The sequence below is a fragment of the Phyllobates terribilis genome, unplaced genomic scaffold (assembly GCF_046119375.1).
Source record: "Phyllobates terribilis strain yellow unplaced genomic scaffold, ASM4611937v1 Scaffold_2__4_contigs__length_985480577, whole genome shotgun sequence".
Classification (NCBI taxonomy): Eukaryota; Metazoa; Chordata; class Amphibia; order Anura; family Dendrobatidae; genus Phyllobates; species Phyllobates terribilis.
In genome coordinates, this window is record NW_027362762.1 from 453033853 (window position 1) to 453049757 (window position 15905).

Sequence of the window (15905 nt, forward strand, 5' to 3'; positions counted from 1 at the left end):
GCATTTTTTAAAAATTGTAACTGATGCAAAAAAAACACACCAAAAGCGAGTAAGAGTGAAGTTCCAAGTTGTAGATTTTGTTGAATAAATTTCTGTGACTGAAAATCAGGTCAGTTCACTCAAATGGGTTACATTCAGATACAGGTGCTTCTCACTAAATTAGAATATCATCTAAAAGTTAATTTATTTCAGTTCTTCAATACAAAAAGTGAAACTCATATATAGACTCATTACAAACAGAGTGATTTATTTCTGTTAATGTTGATGATTATGGCTTAAAGCCAATGAAAACACAAAAGTCATTATCTCAGTAATTTAGAATACTTTATAACAACAGCTTAAAAAATGTTTTTAAAATCCGAAATGTTGGCCTACTGAATGTATGTTCAGTAAATGCACTCAATACTTGGTCGGGGCTCCTTTTGCATCACTTACTGCATCAATGCGGCGTGGCATGGAGGCGATCAGCCTGTGGCACTGCTGTGGTGTTATGGAAGCCCAGGTTGCTTTGATAGCAGCCTTCAGCTCGTCTGCATTGTTGGGTCTGGTGTCTCTCATTTTCCTCTTGACAATACCAGGTCAGGCAAGTTTGCTGGCCAATCAAGCACAGTGATACTGTTGTTTTTAAACCAGGTATTGGTACTTTTGGCAGTGTGGACAGGTGCCAAGTCCTGCTGGAGAATGAAATTTCCATCTCCAAAAAGCTTGTCGGCAGAGGGAAGCATGAAGTGCTCTAAAATTTCCTGGTAGACGTCTGCGCTGACTTTGGTCTTGATAAAACTCAATTGCCCTACACCAGCACATGACATGGCTCCCCAAACCATCACTGATTGTGGAAACTTCACACTAGACCTCAAGCAGCTTGGATTGTGTGCCTCTCCACTCTCCAGACTCTGGGACCTTGATTTCCAAATGAAAATTGGAACTCTTGGACCTTGTGGAGTGTGTCAATGACTGCCTTCTGGACATCTGTCAAGTCAGCAGTCTTCCCCATCATTGTGGAGCCTACTGAAACAGACTAAGGGACCTTTTTAAATGCGTAGGAAGCCTTTGCAGGTGTTTTTTGTTAATTATTCTAATTTCCTGAGATAATGAGTTTTGTGTTTTCATTGGCTGTAAGCCATAATCATCAACATTAACAGAAATAAACACTTGAAATAGATCACTCTGTTTATAATGACTCTATATAATATATGAGTTTCACTTTTTGTATTGAAGAACTGAAATAAATTAACTTTTTGATGATATTCTAATTTAGTGAGATGCACCTGTAAAATCACCTTTTATTTCTTACTGGTTAAAAAATATATATATATATATACAAAATGAAACACATTAGCCTGCACGTTTCTAACACATTATGGGTTCTTAATGGTAGCCAATCATCCGTGCTGGTTTACACATCTCTTTACTGTCATGTGCACATACCCTTAGACTGTTAGACAGAAAGCTGAAAAGCTGCCCACAGGTTCTCTCACTCCTGGGTCTCACAGTCATTAATTCTAATTTTGGGGGGAACTGGAGAGTGAGTGTTAAATGTACCCGCAACGACACAACCACTAGGCAACTGATGAATTAGACAGTGTGCACTGTAGTCAACAGCATATCCTTGTGATGCTGGGTCTCCAGAGAAACGCATGATCTTTGCAATGATCTTTGCTCTGATGAGGACCTCCAACTGAAAATGTAGAATGCCTCATACGATATTTGAAAATGTGCATTCTAAACACGGCTGTATTCCAATTTGTAGTATAAAGTAACCCACGGCACAATTAAGGAGAGTCAAAGACAGGTGAGCAAGACATATTATTCATTTGCCAACGTTATGATCGAGAAGAATGTTTGTCAAGAATATGTTATGTAGAAGCAGAGTAGTGTACATCTGTGGTGGCAGGGGCACTGTACAGGCTCGGATTGGCGAACAGGACAATCCCCCGGTGGGCCCCTGTGCAGGAGTGGGCCGCCACCCTCTTATATGAGCAGTACTTGACATAATACACTTGAATCACTATGTACAAACAAATGAGGCATCTTATTTATTTTACAATCCAGTTCATTGCTATAGAAATTTGCATAAAAATCACACTTGCATGTAGCTGGAAAGTGGATCTGTGGCACCCTGCTACGCACAGGTGCCACAGAACCCAGTAGGGTGCATGGATGGACTTCTCCACAAGAGGCCCCCACACATTCACACACCTCCACCCTACCACCTCAGACCACCAGAGCGAGCCCATAAGGGATATATATAGGGAGGGTGGAACCAGGCAGCTCAGTCAGAAGTTAGTTCAGAGAGTGTGCTGGCACTTAGACCAGTGAAGAGGCAGCACGCTGGCTGCAGTGCTTAGGCGAGCCAAGGCCTACAGCACGAGTTGAAGCCTAGTGAGGGCCCTGAGTGTGGCCGACGGCAAAGAGGAAAGGAGAGAGGAGTTGAGGGGGCAGAGGAGCGTACCAGGCTCACCCCGAACCATACACCAGGTCTGCGCCTACAGGGACCCTTTATACCCAGTAGGGACCACCGGATACCTGGAGGACTACAAGTCCCAGGTCGACCAACGCTGACTATTGTACCAGGGCTAGGAGTCACGGAGGCCCCAGCGTCCAGGGAGAGTGATCTCCAAGAGAAGGCCCTACCACCAGGTCAGCAGGTGAAAGAGAAACAGTAATAAAGCCAGGCCTAGCTCCAGGCAGGTCAGAAGCTTAGCAAGTGAAAGTAACGGATCAGGAGGCCCTATACCCGCTCACTGGGGAGAGTCCAGAAGTGCACCCTGCGTACCGAGTTCCCTGGACCATACCTGCATCTACACCAGTAAAGGTACCGAAGCGAACCCCCTTGTGAGTGTAGCCTCCCAAGGGTTCGGCCGCTACAGGGGTATTGCACCTCTGCCAGAGGTGTGATATTCCACTCCCGGGTAAGGATGAAGTATGGACCAGGGCTCAGTTAGCTGCATGCATCACACACACCCCATTTCCGGGGGACAGCTCGACGGTGCTCCAATTTATACAGTAATGCAGGCACGACAGACCATGTCTCTGGCTGGAGTGGGGAGGGGGGAGGAAAACCCAGTGATGTAGGAGCAGAAGGGGACGGTTTCTGAGCATAGGAAGGAGCTCATTGGGTGCTGGTCACCTGAGCTCACAGTCAGAGGGGAGGTATAAAAGTTTGGCACCATCTTAGGACAGGGGTCTAGTCAGAGAGAGAAGACAGGGAGCAGAGGCTCTGTAGGAGCTTTGCTCAAAGGCAGGCCTAGGGTGAAGGCCGGAGCCTGGGAGGAGAAGAAGTAGGCCTGGAGAAGAGGCCGAGGGAAGGAGGAGAAGAAGGAACAGGAAAGGAGGAGGAGTGACAGAGAAACAGAAGGGCTCAGAAACAAGAAGGCAGAAGGGACCCTAAGGACCCAGGAAATTACGGGTGACGGGTCAGGCAAAAAAAGGGTACCGGATCCCAAGTTGGTGGAGGCAAATAATCCTCAGCCAAGAACCGGAGGTCGTGATCATCACTTGGTGCGGCCCCTTGCTAAACGTTGCTAGGAAGGCACCATATAGGATAGCGGGAAACGGGGCCCACGTTTACCCGCATAGATCCGTGGCAGCTGAACAAAAGCTTGGTCACTGGTGGGGCACGAGCCAGAGGAAGGATAGAAGGGAGTCCTGTGCCATACTCCTGAATTGCCTGGGGGTTGACCGAGCCCCTCGCCTGGTGGACACAGCATGGCTTGGGCAGTCACTACCGGTACCGAAGTGGCTTGGAGTATACGAACTGTGAGTAAAAGATCCTGGACTGCAATATGTTGTCTTTGTGCTTCTTACTTCGCCAGCACTAACGGTACTGGGACTCCCTGCACCATCACCTCCACCATCTGCTACATTGCCCTGGGGCTACACTCTTCCCGTGGGGAGTTATACTAACTCAGCTGCACACACCATCAGCCTCAGGGGACTGCCTTGCAGCGGCGGTTCATGATAGCCGCAATCCACGGGTGGCGTAGTCGGACATTACCTAAAACATATAAATGACTGCCACTGGTCTGACCATCCTGAGTCACGGGACCGGGTCGCCACTACTACTCCCAGCATTGCCCTGAAACCCGGTTCCGAGTGCCCCAAGGCCCAGGGGGCGAGTTATGAGTGTCTGTCATTTCTCCCTGAACCGTCCTGGCCGTCTCTCACCCGTACCACCATCCATTTCTCCACGCTGCCCTGAGGCCCGCTCCACCTGTGGGGAGCCGTTCCATCATAAGCTGCCCTAACATCTGCCTCAGAGGGCTGCTCCGTAGCGGCGGCTCCCTTTAGCCGCATTCCACAGGTGGCGTCACGAACTTTCCAAATCCCCTATAAATAATCCCCCTTTTTGTTGACCGCCCTGGGCCACGGACCGGGCCAGCCACCGTGATATTCTCCCCCACCGGCATCCATAGGCCCGGCTGCCGAGTACCCCACAGCCCTGGGGGTGCGTCAGATCCCTGGAGTTAATGTTTCTGGTGGGCCCTTGGCACCCCAGTCCGACACTGCACAACACACTTGCCTCTGCATACACACGCTACTTTCCTCCTACCTTACACTACCATGACAGATATCTTTGACAAAGATTCACTCCTTTGTATTGAATTGTTGTCAAATCAATATTTTCTGTTGATGGCTCATCTGGTTAATTAAAAGAGCTGATTGTTGAAACATTCATTTGTGACTATCCTTGTTTGTATTTTGAGCTAATATGTGTCCATATTTATTTACGGCATACACAACGTCTTTCTATTTTTGGGGCTTTATTTAGATTTTTCAGCTGTTAGCTTAATCTTATAGTACCATTCAATACATTTTTGTTACAGAGTGGGCTACACTACGCTACAAAGCTGGGTTGTTCCCCTTTTCATGAGCAGTCCCTTCTGTACAGTAATTCTGGCTCTGAGAATTGCTATTCACATTTCTGTTGTGGCTTCTGTTTATATGTGACGCCACAATGAGCTGCCGGATCTGTCCTATGATAGATACAAACAATGCTTGACAGATCGATTCTAATCTACAATGGGGTCCGGTAGGGTTCCATTGTGGTATCCATTATTTGAACAGAAAGAATATTGCTGCATGCAGAGTTATTCCTTCCATTAAATGCAGTGGAATTTGCGTCGGAGACTCCCAACAGAGCATCTGATGCAAATGTAGCTAACATCTAAATTCCCTATCAATATGTCTGTGGCGTGTGAGAGAAAACTCACCCAAAGATGGGGAAAGCATACTAACTCCTTGCAGATGTTGTCCTTGGTGGGCTTTGAACCCTACAGTGTTAACAACTGAGCCACAGTGCTGCACTACTGCTACATAACTGTATACCCCTATGTCCATACTTTTTCAAGGGACTGACATCACCTTTTACAACCACATTGTTCATAGTCTCAAACAGATGCATCCCTGCACATTCACAAAAATCTCAATGTTGTTGGACTTGGTTTTAAAATTAACAGTAAATTGGAGATGCACTTTAGTTATATAAAAGGATTTTTTTGTCACTGAACGTGATGGTATATTGCTAGGATATTCCATTACTTTCTATTTTAGCACTGCGGCCCTTCATAGTTTTTCACTTACTTAGCGGTGATACCAGCCACCAGGTGCGTACATAGAAATCATGGAGCCCTATAGCAGAAGTCCTAATTGCCCCCTATCCTTCCCAAAAGAAAAATGAATATTCAGCCGGGTCACAGAAGAGTATATCTCAGAACATTGCAGCCCTTACAAAGTAATTTTGCCTCTATTCAAGGCCCTTAGTGTTTCCACGCACTATGATACTCCTTTCATGGCCCCATAAAGTATGATGCCAACAAATGTGCCCCCCAAAAACAGTAAGATACCCACACAGTGAATGCGCACAGTATGATGACCCTACATCCCCCCCCCCTGCAAAGTATTGTACCCCACAGTGACCCCAGCACAATGATGACCCCCACACAACCCTCCATACTGTATGATGGCCTGCACACATTTTAATAGCCCCACTAGTCCTCTAAACAGTATAATAGCCCCACATAACCCTGCACATAATATTATAACCTCTGCACAACCCTCTACATAGTATAATGGACCCCACACAACCCTCCACACTGTATACTGGTCTGCACACAGCATAATGGCCCCCTCACATCCTTCCAAACTGTATAATGGCCCCTACACAACCCTCCACACAGTATAATGGATGCTGCACAACCCTCCCCACTGTATACCGGCCCGCAAACAGTATAATGGCCCCCACACAGCTCTCCAAATAGTATAGTGAACTCACCCACACAACACTCCAAACAGTATAATGGACACCACATAACCCTCCAAACTGTATAATTGGCACCCACACAGCACTACAAAAAGCCCTGAAAATAATATGATGCCCCCCCCCTCCCCCAGCATAGTCCTTCAAATAGTATGATGGTCCCCCAAATAACCCTCCAAATAGTATGATGGCCTGTAGCGCTGGCGTCCCTGCCCTCTGCTAGGCAGGGACGCTGCTCCCCTCACCGCTCTGCTCCGTGCCCGGCGTCCTCTCCCCGCTCTGCTGTCAGCGCGCGCTCCTGCCCGGCGTCCTCTCCCCGCTCTGCTGTCAGCGCGCGCTCCGTCCCGGCGTCCTCCTCCTGCTCTGCTCTCGGCGCGCGCTCCTTCCCGGCCCCTGTGCTTAGGGCGCGCGCGCGCGCGCTCCCCTCCTCTTAAAGGGGCCGCGCGCGCCGCCCTAAAGAGTCCCCGGCCAATGGCCGGAGGACTTCATCATATAAAAGGCACCTCCTCCAAAATGGAGGTGCCCGAGCAATGTTGTTTGCACCTGTGTCTCACCTGTGCTTCAGCCCTCAGGTCCCGTTGCCAGTTACCTGCCAGTTTCCTGCTAGTTACCTGCCAGTACCTGCCAGTTACCTGCCTGATTCCTGCCTGAATACTTGTTACCTGTCTGCCAGTCTGAGGTCCGACGGTCTGCCTTACTTCTCCTGTCAGTCTGTCTAAGGACCAGCCTGCCCGCTCACCTGGGAGCGCATGTCAGCTACCTGCCTGCTTGCCTGAGGTCCGACGGTCTGCCTTACTACTCCGGTCAGTCTGTCTATGGACCAGCTTGCCCGCTCACCTGGGAGCGCTTCTCCGTTATCTGCCTGCTTGCCAGCCCGGAGGCTCCGTTGTCACGTGCTGTGACCACCAGCTATCTCAGAGACTCTTGCCCGCTCACCTGGGAGCGCATCTCCGTTACCTGCCTGCTTGCCAGCCCGGAGGTCCCGTTGTCACGTGCGGTGACCATCAGCTATTCCAGAGACTCTTGCCCGCTCACCTGGGAGCGCATCTCCGTTACCTGCCTGCTTGCCAGCCCGGAGGTCCCGTTGTCACGTGCGGTGACCATCAGCTATTCCAGAGACTCTCGCTTGCTCACCTGGGAGCACACATCTACCACCTGCCTGCTAGCCTACCCGGAGGCTCTGCCATCACAGGTCGTACCTACCCCTTACCCAGAGACTGCCCTGATCACTTGCCGTAACTCCCTGTCCGTTCACCCAGAGACTGCCACCCGCTCCCTTACAAGGGCCGCCCCCTTGTATAGTAGCTCAGAGGTTCCGCCTCCCGGACCCGTTACAGTTTGCTCGGGCCATGGAACCCGGTGGCACCCAAGCTCCCTCGCTCTCGGACCTCTGTCTTGAACTGTCCCGTCAGAGGTCCCAACAGGAGACCATCCTGGGTCACCTGCGGAATGTTAATACTCGCCTGAACACTCTGTCTGATCCACCAACAACCTCCGCCAGTACCATGGTATCCTTTTCCGGACCCCGGCTCTCTGCACCTCCTCGCTTCGGAGGCGACTCCGTCCTGGCTCGGGGCTTCATAAATCAGTGCACCCTGCATTTTGAACTATTATCCCACCAGTTTAACTCCGACCGAGCCAAAATTGCCTTTATCATGTCCCATCTCACCGGGGAGGCCCTGGCCTGGCTAAATCCTCTATGGGAGAGAGGAGATCCCCTGGTGTCCGACTTGCCTGCCTTTCTCATGGCTTTCCGGAAAGCCTTCGACGAACCCGGACGGAGGACCTCATCCGCATCTTCTCTGCTTCGCCTCCATCAGGGAAGCCTCACCGTGGGCCAATATGCCATACGGTTCCGTACCCTTGCCTCGGAGCTGGCCTGGGATAACGAAGCCCTGGTATCCGTCTTCTGGGAGGGTCTGTCCGGCCGTATTAAAGATGAACTTGCTGGTCGGGACATTCCTACCACTCTCGATGATCTAATAACCCTTGCCACCCGGATTGACCTACGGTTCCAGGAGCGTGCCAAAGAGGTCACCCGTGAGAGAAGGATTCCACGTCTAGCTCCTACTTTCCAGGAACCCGTCATTCCTTCCGTTTCTCCACAGGTACACTCTCCTGAGCCTATGCAGGTCGACCAGACCAAGATGGTCAAATCCCGTCAGGATTTCCGCCGTGCCGAGGGGAGCTGCTTCTACTGTGGCAGTAAGGAGCATCTGATCCGTGCCTGCCCGGAGAGGTCGGGAGAACGCCTGTATCTAGGTTCACTCAGAGGGGTCGATCTAGACAAAAATAAATCCTCTTCATCCCTGCTGTTGTCAGTCTCAATCATCTGCGGGGAGAATCGTTATTCCGAACTAGCCCAACTTGACTCTGGAGCAGCCGGAAATCTTATTTCACAGTCCCTGGTGGAGAAATTCCGCATCCCCACCAAACCTCTGGCTGTACCCTTGTCTGTTGTTGCCGTGGATGGGGGCCTCTTACCTCGCCCCATCCAATTCATCACCGAATCCATTACTCTGCAGGTGGGAATGCTGCATTCAGAGAGTATCTCCTTTCACGTTCTGCCTGGTCTCCCTCACGCCCTCTTGCTAGGTCTGCCTTGGCTCCAGAGACATGCACCCGTGCTTGACTGGCAAACCGGAGAAGTCCTTCACTGGGGACAGGCCTGTCATAAAACCTGCCTGGTTCCCGTCCATTCCGTCCGTCCCTCTCCTATCCCAGCTAATCTACCTGGACTTCCGATTCCTTATTGGTCTAGTGCTGATGTCTTTGTTAAGGAGGAGGCAGAGACATCACCACCTCATAGACCATGTGACTGCCCCATCGATCCCGCCAGAGTAATGCAGGTGGCTCCCGTGAGTCTAAATTGTCTCCCTCCTGGTAAGACGTTCGTATCGGTACCTGATCGGGAGAGAATCCTACACTGGGGTCATTCGTCTAAACTAGCTGTCCACGCCGGTCGGAAAAAGACCCTCCAGCTTATTACCCGACACTACTGGTGGCCTAACCTGCACAAGGATGTTATGGACTTTGTTTCTGCCTGTGTGACCTGCGCCCGCAACAAAGTTCCGAGACACCTGTCGGCCGGCCGCCTTCTTCCTCTGCCAGTACCTGCTGCCCCCTGGCAGCATTTAGCGATGGACCCTCCTCAATTCCGTCCTGGGGATAAAGTCTGGCTCTCGTCCAAATATGTCCGACTCAAGATCCCTTCCTATAAGTTAGGGTCTCGGTTCATCGGCCCACTGGTGGTCATCGGTCAGATCAACCCGGTAGCCTATAAATTGAAACTCCCGGCCAACTTACGGATCCCTAACTCCTTCCATGTATCTCTCCTCAAACCTGTGGTACTTAACTCTTTTTCTAAGTCTACAGGTACGCCTCCTGCTCTGGTTTCTGCTGAGGACAAGTTTGAGGTAGAGAACATTCTTGCCAGCAAAAGGGTAAGAGGAAAGACCTTTTTTCTGGTAGATTGGAGGGGGTTTGGTCCTGAGGAGAGAACGTGGGAGCCCCGGGAGAACATCCATGCCCCTCTCATCCTAGCTAAATTTCTGTCTGGCCTAAAAAAGGGGGGGCCTAAAGGGGGGGGTACTGTAGCGCTGGCGTCCCTGCCCTCTGCTAGGCAGGGACGCTGCTCCCCTCACCGCTCTGCTCCGTGCCCGGCGTCCTCTCCCCGCTCTGCTGTCAGCGCGCGCTCCTGCCCGGCGTCCTCTCCCCGCTCTGCTGTCAGCGCGCGCTCCGTCCCGGCGTCCTCCTCCTGCTCTGCTCTCGGCGCGCGCTCCTTCCCGGCCCCTGTGCTTAGGGCGCGCGCGCGCGCGCTCCCCTCCTCTTAAAGGGGCCGCGCGCGCCGCCCTAAAGAGTCCCCGGCCAATGGCCGGAGGACTTCATCATATAAAAGGCACCTCCTCCAAAATGGAGGTGCCCGAGCAATGTTGTTTACACCTGTGTCTCACCTGTGCTTCAGCCCTCAGGTCCCGTTGCCAGTTACCTGCCAGTTTCCTGCTAGTTACCTGCCAGTACCTGCCAGTTACCTGCCTGATTCCTGCCTGAATACTTGTTACCTGTCTGCCAGTCTGAGGTCCGACGGTCTGCCTTACTTCTCCTGTCAGTCTGTCTAAGGACCAGCCTGCCCGCTCACCTGGGAGCGCATGTCAGCTACCTGCCTGCTTGCCTGAGGTCCGACGGTCTGCCTTACTACTCCGGTCAGTCTGTCTATGGACCAGCTTGCCCGCTCACCTGGGAGCGCTTCTCCGTTATCTGCCTGCTTGCCAGCCCGGAGGCTCCGTTGTCACGTGCTGTGACCACCAGCTATCTCAGAGACTCTTGCCCGCTCACCTGGGAGCGCATCTCCGTTACCTGCCTGCTTGCCAGCCCGGAGGTCCCGTTGTCACGTGCGGTGACCATCAGCTATTCCAGAGACTCTTGCCCGCTCACCTGGGAGCGCATCTCCGTTACCTGCCTGCTTGCCAGCCCGGAGGTCCCGTTGTCACGTGCGGTGACCATCAGCTATTCCAGAGACTCTCGCTTGCTCACCTGGGAGCACACATCTACCACCTGCCTGCTAGCCTACCCGGAGGCTCTGCCATCACAGGTCGTACCTACCCCTTACCCAGAGACTGCCCTGATCACTTGCCGTAACTCCCTGTCCGTTCACCCAGAGACTGCCACCCGCTCCCTTACAAGGGCCGCCCCCTTGTATAGTAGCTCAGAGGTTCCGCCTCCCGGACCCGTTACATGGCCCCTACAAAGTACTTATTGATTTAAAAAACACTCACCTCTCCCTGTTCCCTGCTGCTCCAGTTTCTAGAGCATGCGGTCTGAAGCTCTGCACTGCTCGGCACAGCAGTCGCGATGACATCACTACATGAGAAGTCAGGCGCACCTTCTCATCTGCTATAAAGCCAGAGTTGTCAATCAAAGAAGAGGGGGTGGAGATCGAATAAAAACAAGCAGGTTGGAAGGTGCGTCTGACATCTCATGTAGTGATGTCATCATGCCTACTGTGCCGAGCAGTGCAGGGCTTAGGTATCCATGGTTACAACCACTAACTGACACTATATGGGCGGTCATAACCATGGACCATGGATACCTTAACTACTGCAATGCCCTGCACATGGGGTAAGCGACATAGTGAATCAAAAGAACTAGACTACATTTCTAATTGGAGGTATTTGCTATTATTATTATTACAGCTACTACATATTGGGATAGGATCTTGGAGATGAGAATACCCCTTTAATGATTGGCAACACCATGATGCACCGAGCAACTGTACTGGATTTGAACAGTCATTCTATGCTGACAGAGTCCCTTTAACCCCTTGGTGACGGAGCCAATTATGTCCTTAATGACCGAAGCCAAATTTTACAATTCTGACCACTGTCACTTTATGAGGTAATAACTCTGGAACACTTCAACGAATTCCACAGATTCTGAGATTGTTTTTTGTGACATATTGTACTTCATGATAGTGGTAAAATTTCTTCGATATCACTTACATTTATTTCTGGAAATAAATGGAAATTTGGCAAAAATTTAGAAAATTTTGCAATTTTCAAACTTTGAATTTTTATGCCCTTAAATCAGAGTTATGTCACACAAAATAGTTAATAAATAACATTTCTCACATGTCTACTTTACATCAGCACAATTTTTGCAACTTTTTTTTTGTTAGGAAGTTATAAGGGTTAAAAGTTGACCAGCGATTTCTCATTTTTCCCAAAAAATTTACAAAACCCTTTTTTTAAGGAGTCGGACCACATCACATTTAAAGTGAATTTAAGGGGTCTATATGACAGAAAATCCCTAAAAGTGACACCACTCTAAAAACTGCACCCCTCAAGGTGCTCAAAACCACATTCAAGAAGTTTATTAACCCTTCATATGAACTGAAGCAACATGGAAGGAAAAAATTAACATTTAACTTTTTTCATACAAATTTTACTTCAGACCCCAATTTTTTATTTTTACAAGAGTAACGAGAAAATGGACCACAAAATTTGTTGTGCAATTTCTCCCGAGTACACCGATACCTCATATGTCGGGGAAAACCACTGTTTGGGCGCATGGCAGGGCTCGGAAGGGAAGGCGCACCATTTGACTTTTTGAACGCAAAATTGGCTGAAATCTAGAGCGTATGCCATGTCTCGTTTGGAGAGCCCCTGATGTGCCTTAATAGTGGAAACCCCCCACAAGTGACCCCATTTTGGAAACTAGACCCCTCAGTAAACTTATCTAGATGTGTGGTGAGTACCTTGATCCCCCAGGTGCTTCACAGAAGTTTATAATGTAGAGCCGTGGAGAAAAAAAAAATCAAACTTTCCAGAAACACCAAGGTTACTTACCGGTAGCCGGTTTTTCCTGAACCCATGACAGCACACCTTGAGAGAGGGATCCGCCCCACCAAGGACAGGAAACCATCTGAAATAAAATGGCGGTACCTCTCCCTCTCTTCAGTTGGATTACAGAGCATTGAGAGGACCTCCAGAAAAGGTTAGACACATAACCAACACCTACAATAAATATTTTATATATATATATATATATATATATAATAACCCAAAATGTAAAGTACTTCACCAGGGCTTGAGAAAGACAGGAGGGGGGGGGGGGGGACTACGGGTGCTGTCATGGGTTCAGGAAAAAACGGCTACCGGTAAGTAACTTTGGTGTTTTCCCCTCACCAATGACAGCACACCTTGAGAGAATTTTGGAGAATATGAGCACCCTAGGGAGGGACCACCGCCTGAAGTACCCTTCTCCCAAAGGTAAGGTCAGAGGAGGATAGATCCAACCGATAGTGCTTGTAGAAGGTGGATGATGCAGACCAAGTAGCAGCTTTACATATCTGGTCAATTGAGATGTCTGCTCTCTGCCCAGGAGGTTGCGACAGCTCTGGTGGAATGAGCTTTAATACCCTCCAGTGCCAGAACACCTGTAGATGTATAAGCTAGACAAATGGCCTCCCTAAGCCACCTAGCAATAGTTCCCTTTGATACCCCGTGACCTTTCCTACACCCCTGAAAGGCCAGAAACAAGGACTTGTCCTTCCTCCACTGACTAGTCATGTCTATGTACTGTAGTAATGCCCTTCTAACATCTAGATTGTGGAACCTAACCTCCCCGGGGTTTTTAGGGTTACTGCAGAAAGAGGGAAGTACAATCTCCTGATTACAGTGGAATCTGGATACTACTTTCGGAAGGTACGCTGGATCTGTACGCAGGACGACCAGGTCCTCATGAATTTGGGTGTATGGGGGATCAACAGAAAGGGCCTGCAGGTCACTCACCCTACGGGCCGACGTTAGGGCCACTAAGAGAATGGTTTTGAGGGTGAGGATCTTTGGAGAGATAACCTGCAGGGGTTCAAATGGGTCGCCAGAGAATGCGTTTAAAACCAAATTCAGGTCCCAGGGAGGAACTCTGAGAGCCCGAACTGGCTTAGCTCTGGAACAGGATTTAATGAATCTAGAGACCCATCTGTTCCCTGCCAGGTTACAATTATAGAGCGCCCCTAGGGCGAACACCTGAACTTTAAGTGTTCCCGTAGCCAACCCCAGGTCATGTCCCTTTTGTAAAAATTCTAGGACTTCTCTAACTGGAGGTTTATCTGACAATGGGGAGTCTATAAAATCGAGGAATTTTCCCCAGACCCTGAAATAAATTTTAGTTGTTATGGGCTTCCTACTACCCAACAGGGTAGAAACTAGGCCTGGTGAAAACCCCCTATTGCTCAGTAACAACCTCTCAAATTCCAAGCCGCCAGATGGAAACCTTTGGCTTGTGCATGGAATATCGGCCCCTGGATGAGAAGGTCCGGCCTGTCCGGCAGGACCCAGGGATCCGAGACCGACATTAGGCGAAGCAGGGAGAACCAGGGTCTTTTTGGCCAAAAGGGGGCTATAAGAATTATCCTCGCCCCCTCCTCCCGAATTTTCCTCACAACTGCCGGGATCATCACTATCAGTGGAAACGCGTAGGCCTTCCCGAACTTCCTGGGTATCTGGAGAGCGTCTACAGCATAGGGATTCTCTGTTGGATTTAGTGAACAGAATCTCTCCACCTTCCTGTTCGCCCTGGTGGCGAACAAATCTATGTCCGGTGACCCCCATAGCTGGATAATCTGTTGGAAGAATATCGGGTTTAGAGCCCACTCTCCTTGTCTTAAAGTGTGGCGACTGAGGAAATCTGCCCTTGAATTTTCTACCCCCCGCATGAAAAGAGCACTGAGGGATGGGAGATGCTTTTCTGCTAGATGCAGGATCCTGTTTGCCACTACCATAAGGGAGCGAGATCTTGTTCCTCCCTGGTGATTTATATACGCCACTGACGTCCGATTGTCGGACCTGATCTGGACATGGCGACCCTGTATGTGGGGAAGGAAGCCTATCAGGGATTTCTCTACTGCCAAAAGCTCCTTTAAGTTTGATGACGCTTCTTTTTCGTGACGTAGCCAGAGCCCCTGAACTGAGAGCTCCTGCTAGATGACCCCCCCCAGCCAGAGCCACTTGCATCTGTTGTAATTGTGTGGTCGACTGGGTTGGACCACTGTAAGCCTGCGGTCGGATTCTCCCTGTTTGTCCACCAGGAGAGGGAGTTTACTGTCTCCAAAGAAAGAGATAGTCTTTTTCCTAAATGTCCGTTGAAGGATTTCTGTGCTGACAGGACCTCCCACTGAAGAAACCTCATATGACTCTGGGCCCATTTGACTGGAAGTCATGGAGCCTAGTAGGGACATTGCTTCTCTCAAGGACATCACGGGAGACCTTGTGGCCCTTGAGACCAGGTTGATTATTTTGCAAACCTTGTCTTCCGGGAGGAAACAGGATTGGTGTTGGGAATCTAGGGTCAAGCCCAGAAAGATCTGAGTCCTTGAGGGGGATAGCTTTGATTTTTGAATATTTATTAACCACCCCTGGTGATGTAAAGCTGTCCTGACCTCTAAATGTTGAGAGGAACAGTGGTCCTCCGATTTCCCTATTATCAGAAAGTCGTCCAGATAGGGAACAATCACCACGTTCTTGATTTGGAGAAAAGCTGTCACCTCCGCTATAACCTTTGTAAACACTCTCGGTGCTATCGAGAGTCCAAAAGGTAGGGCAGTGAATTGGAAATGTCTCAATTGCCCTTGGATGAACAGGGCTACCCTTAGGTACTTCCGGTAGTCTGGATGGATTGGGACGTGATATTAGGCATCTTTTAGGTCGATAACTGCCATGAAACAGTTGTGGTGTAGGAGTTTTACTGCAGAGTTCACTGATTCCATCTTGAAAGTCTGGTTGTTTATCAGCTGATTTAGACTTTTGAGGTTGATAATGGTCCTTAACCCCTTCCCGACCCGTGTCACACCGTTTGTGACATGGAAAACAGTTCGTTCCCGACCAATGTCACAGCGTCTGTGACATGGAGGGAAAGAGCCCCTGCAGCGCCTGCGAGCGGGGTCGCTCAGGTGTCACAGTTGCTACTGCAACTGGACATCCTGAAGTCGACCCCCCAGGGGGTGGATTAACCCCCCCCCCCGTGCCTGGGACCCCTCCGATTGGCTGTTTCATTTTCACTTTTAGTGAAACTGCCAATCGGTATGAATTAAATATTTCACCAATGAAAATTGGTGTAATATTTAAATCTGGGCATTGCCTGATGCTTA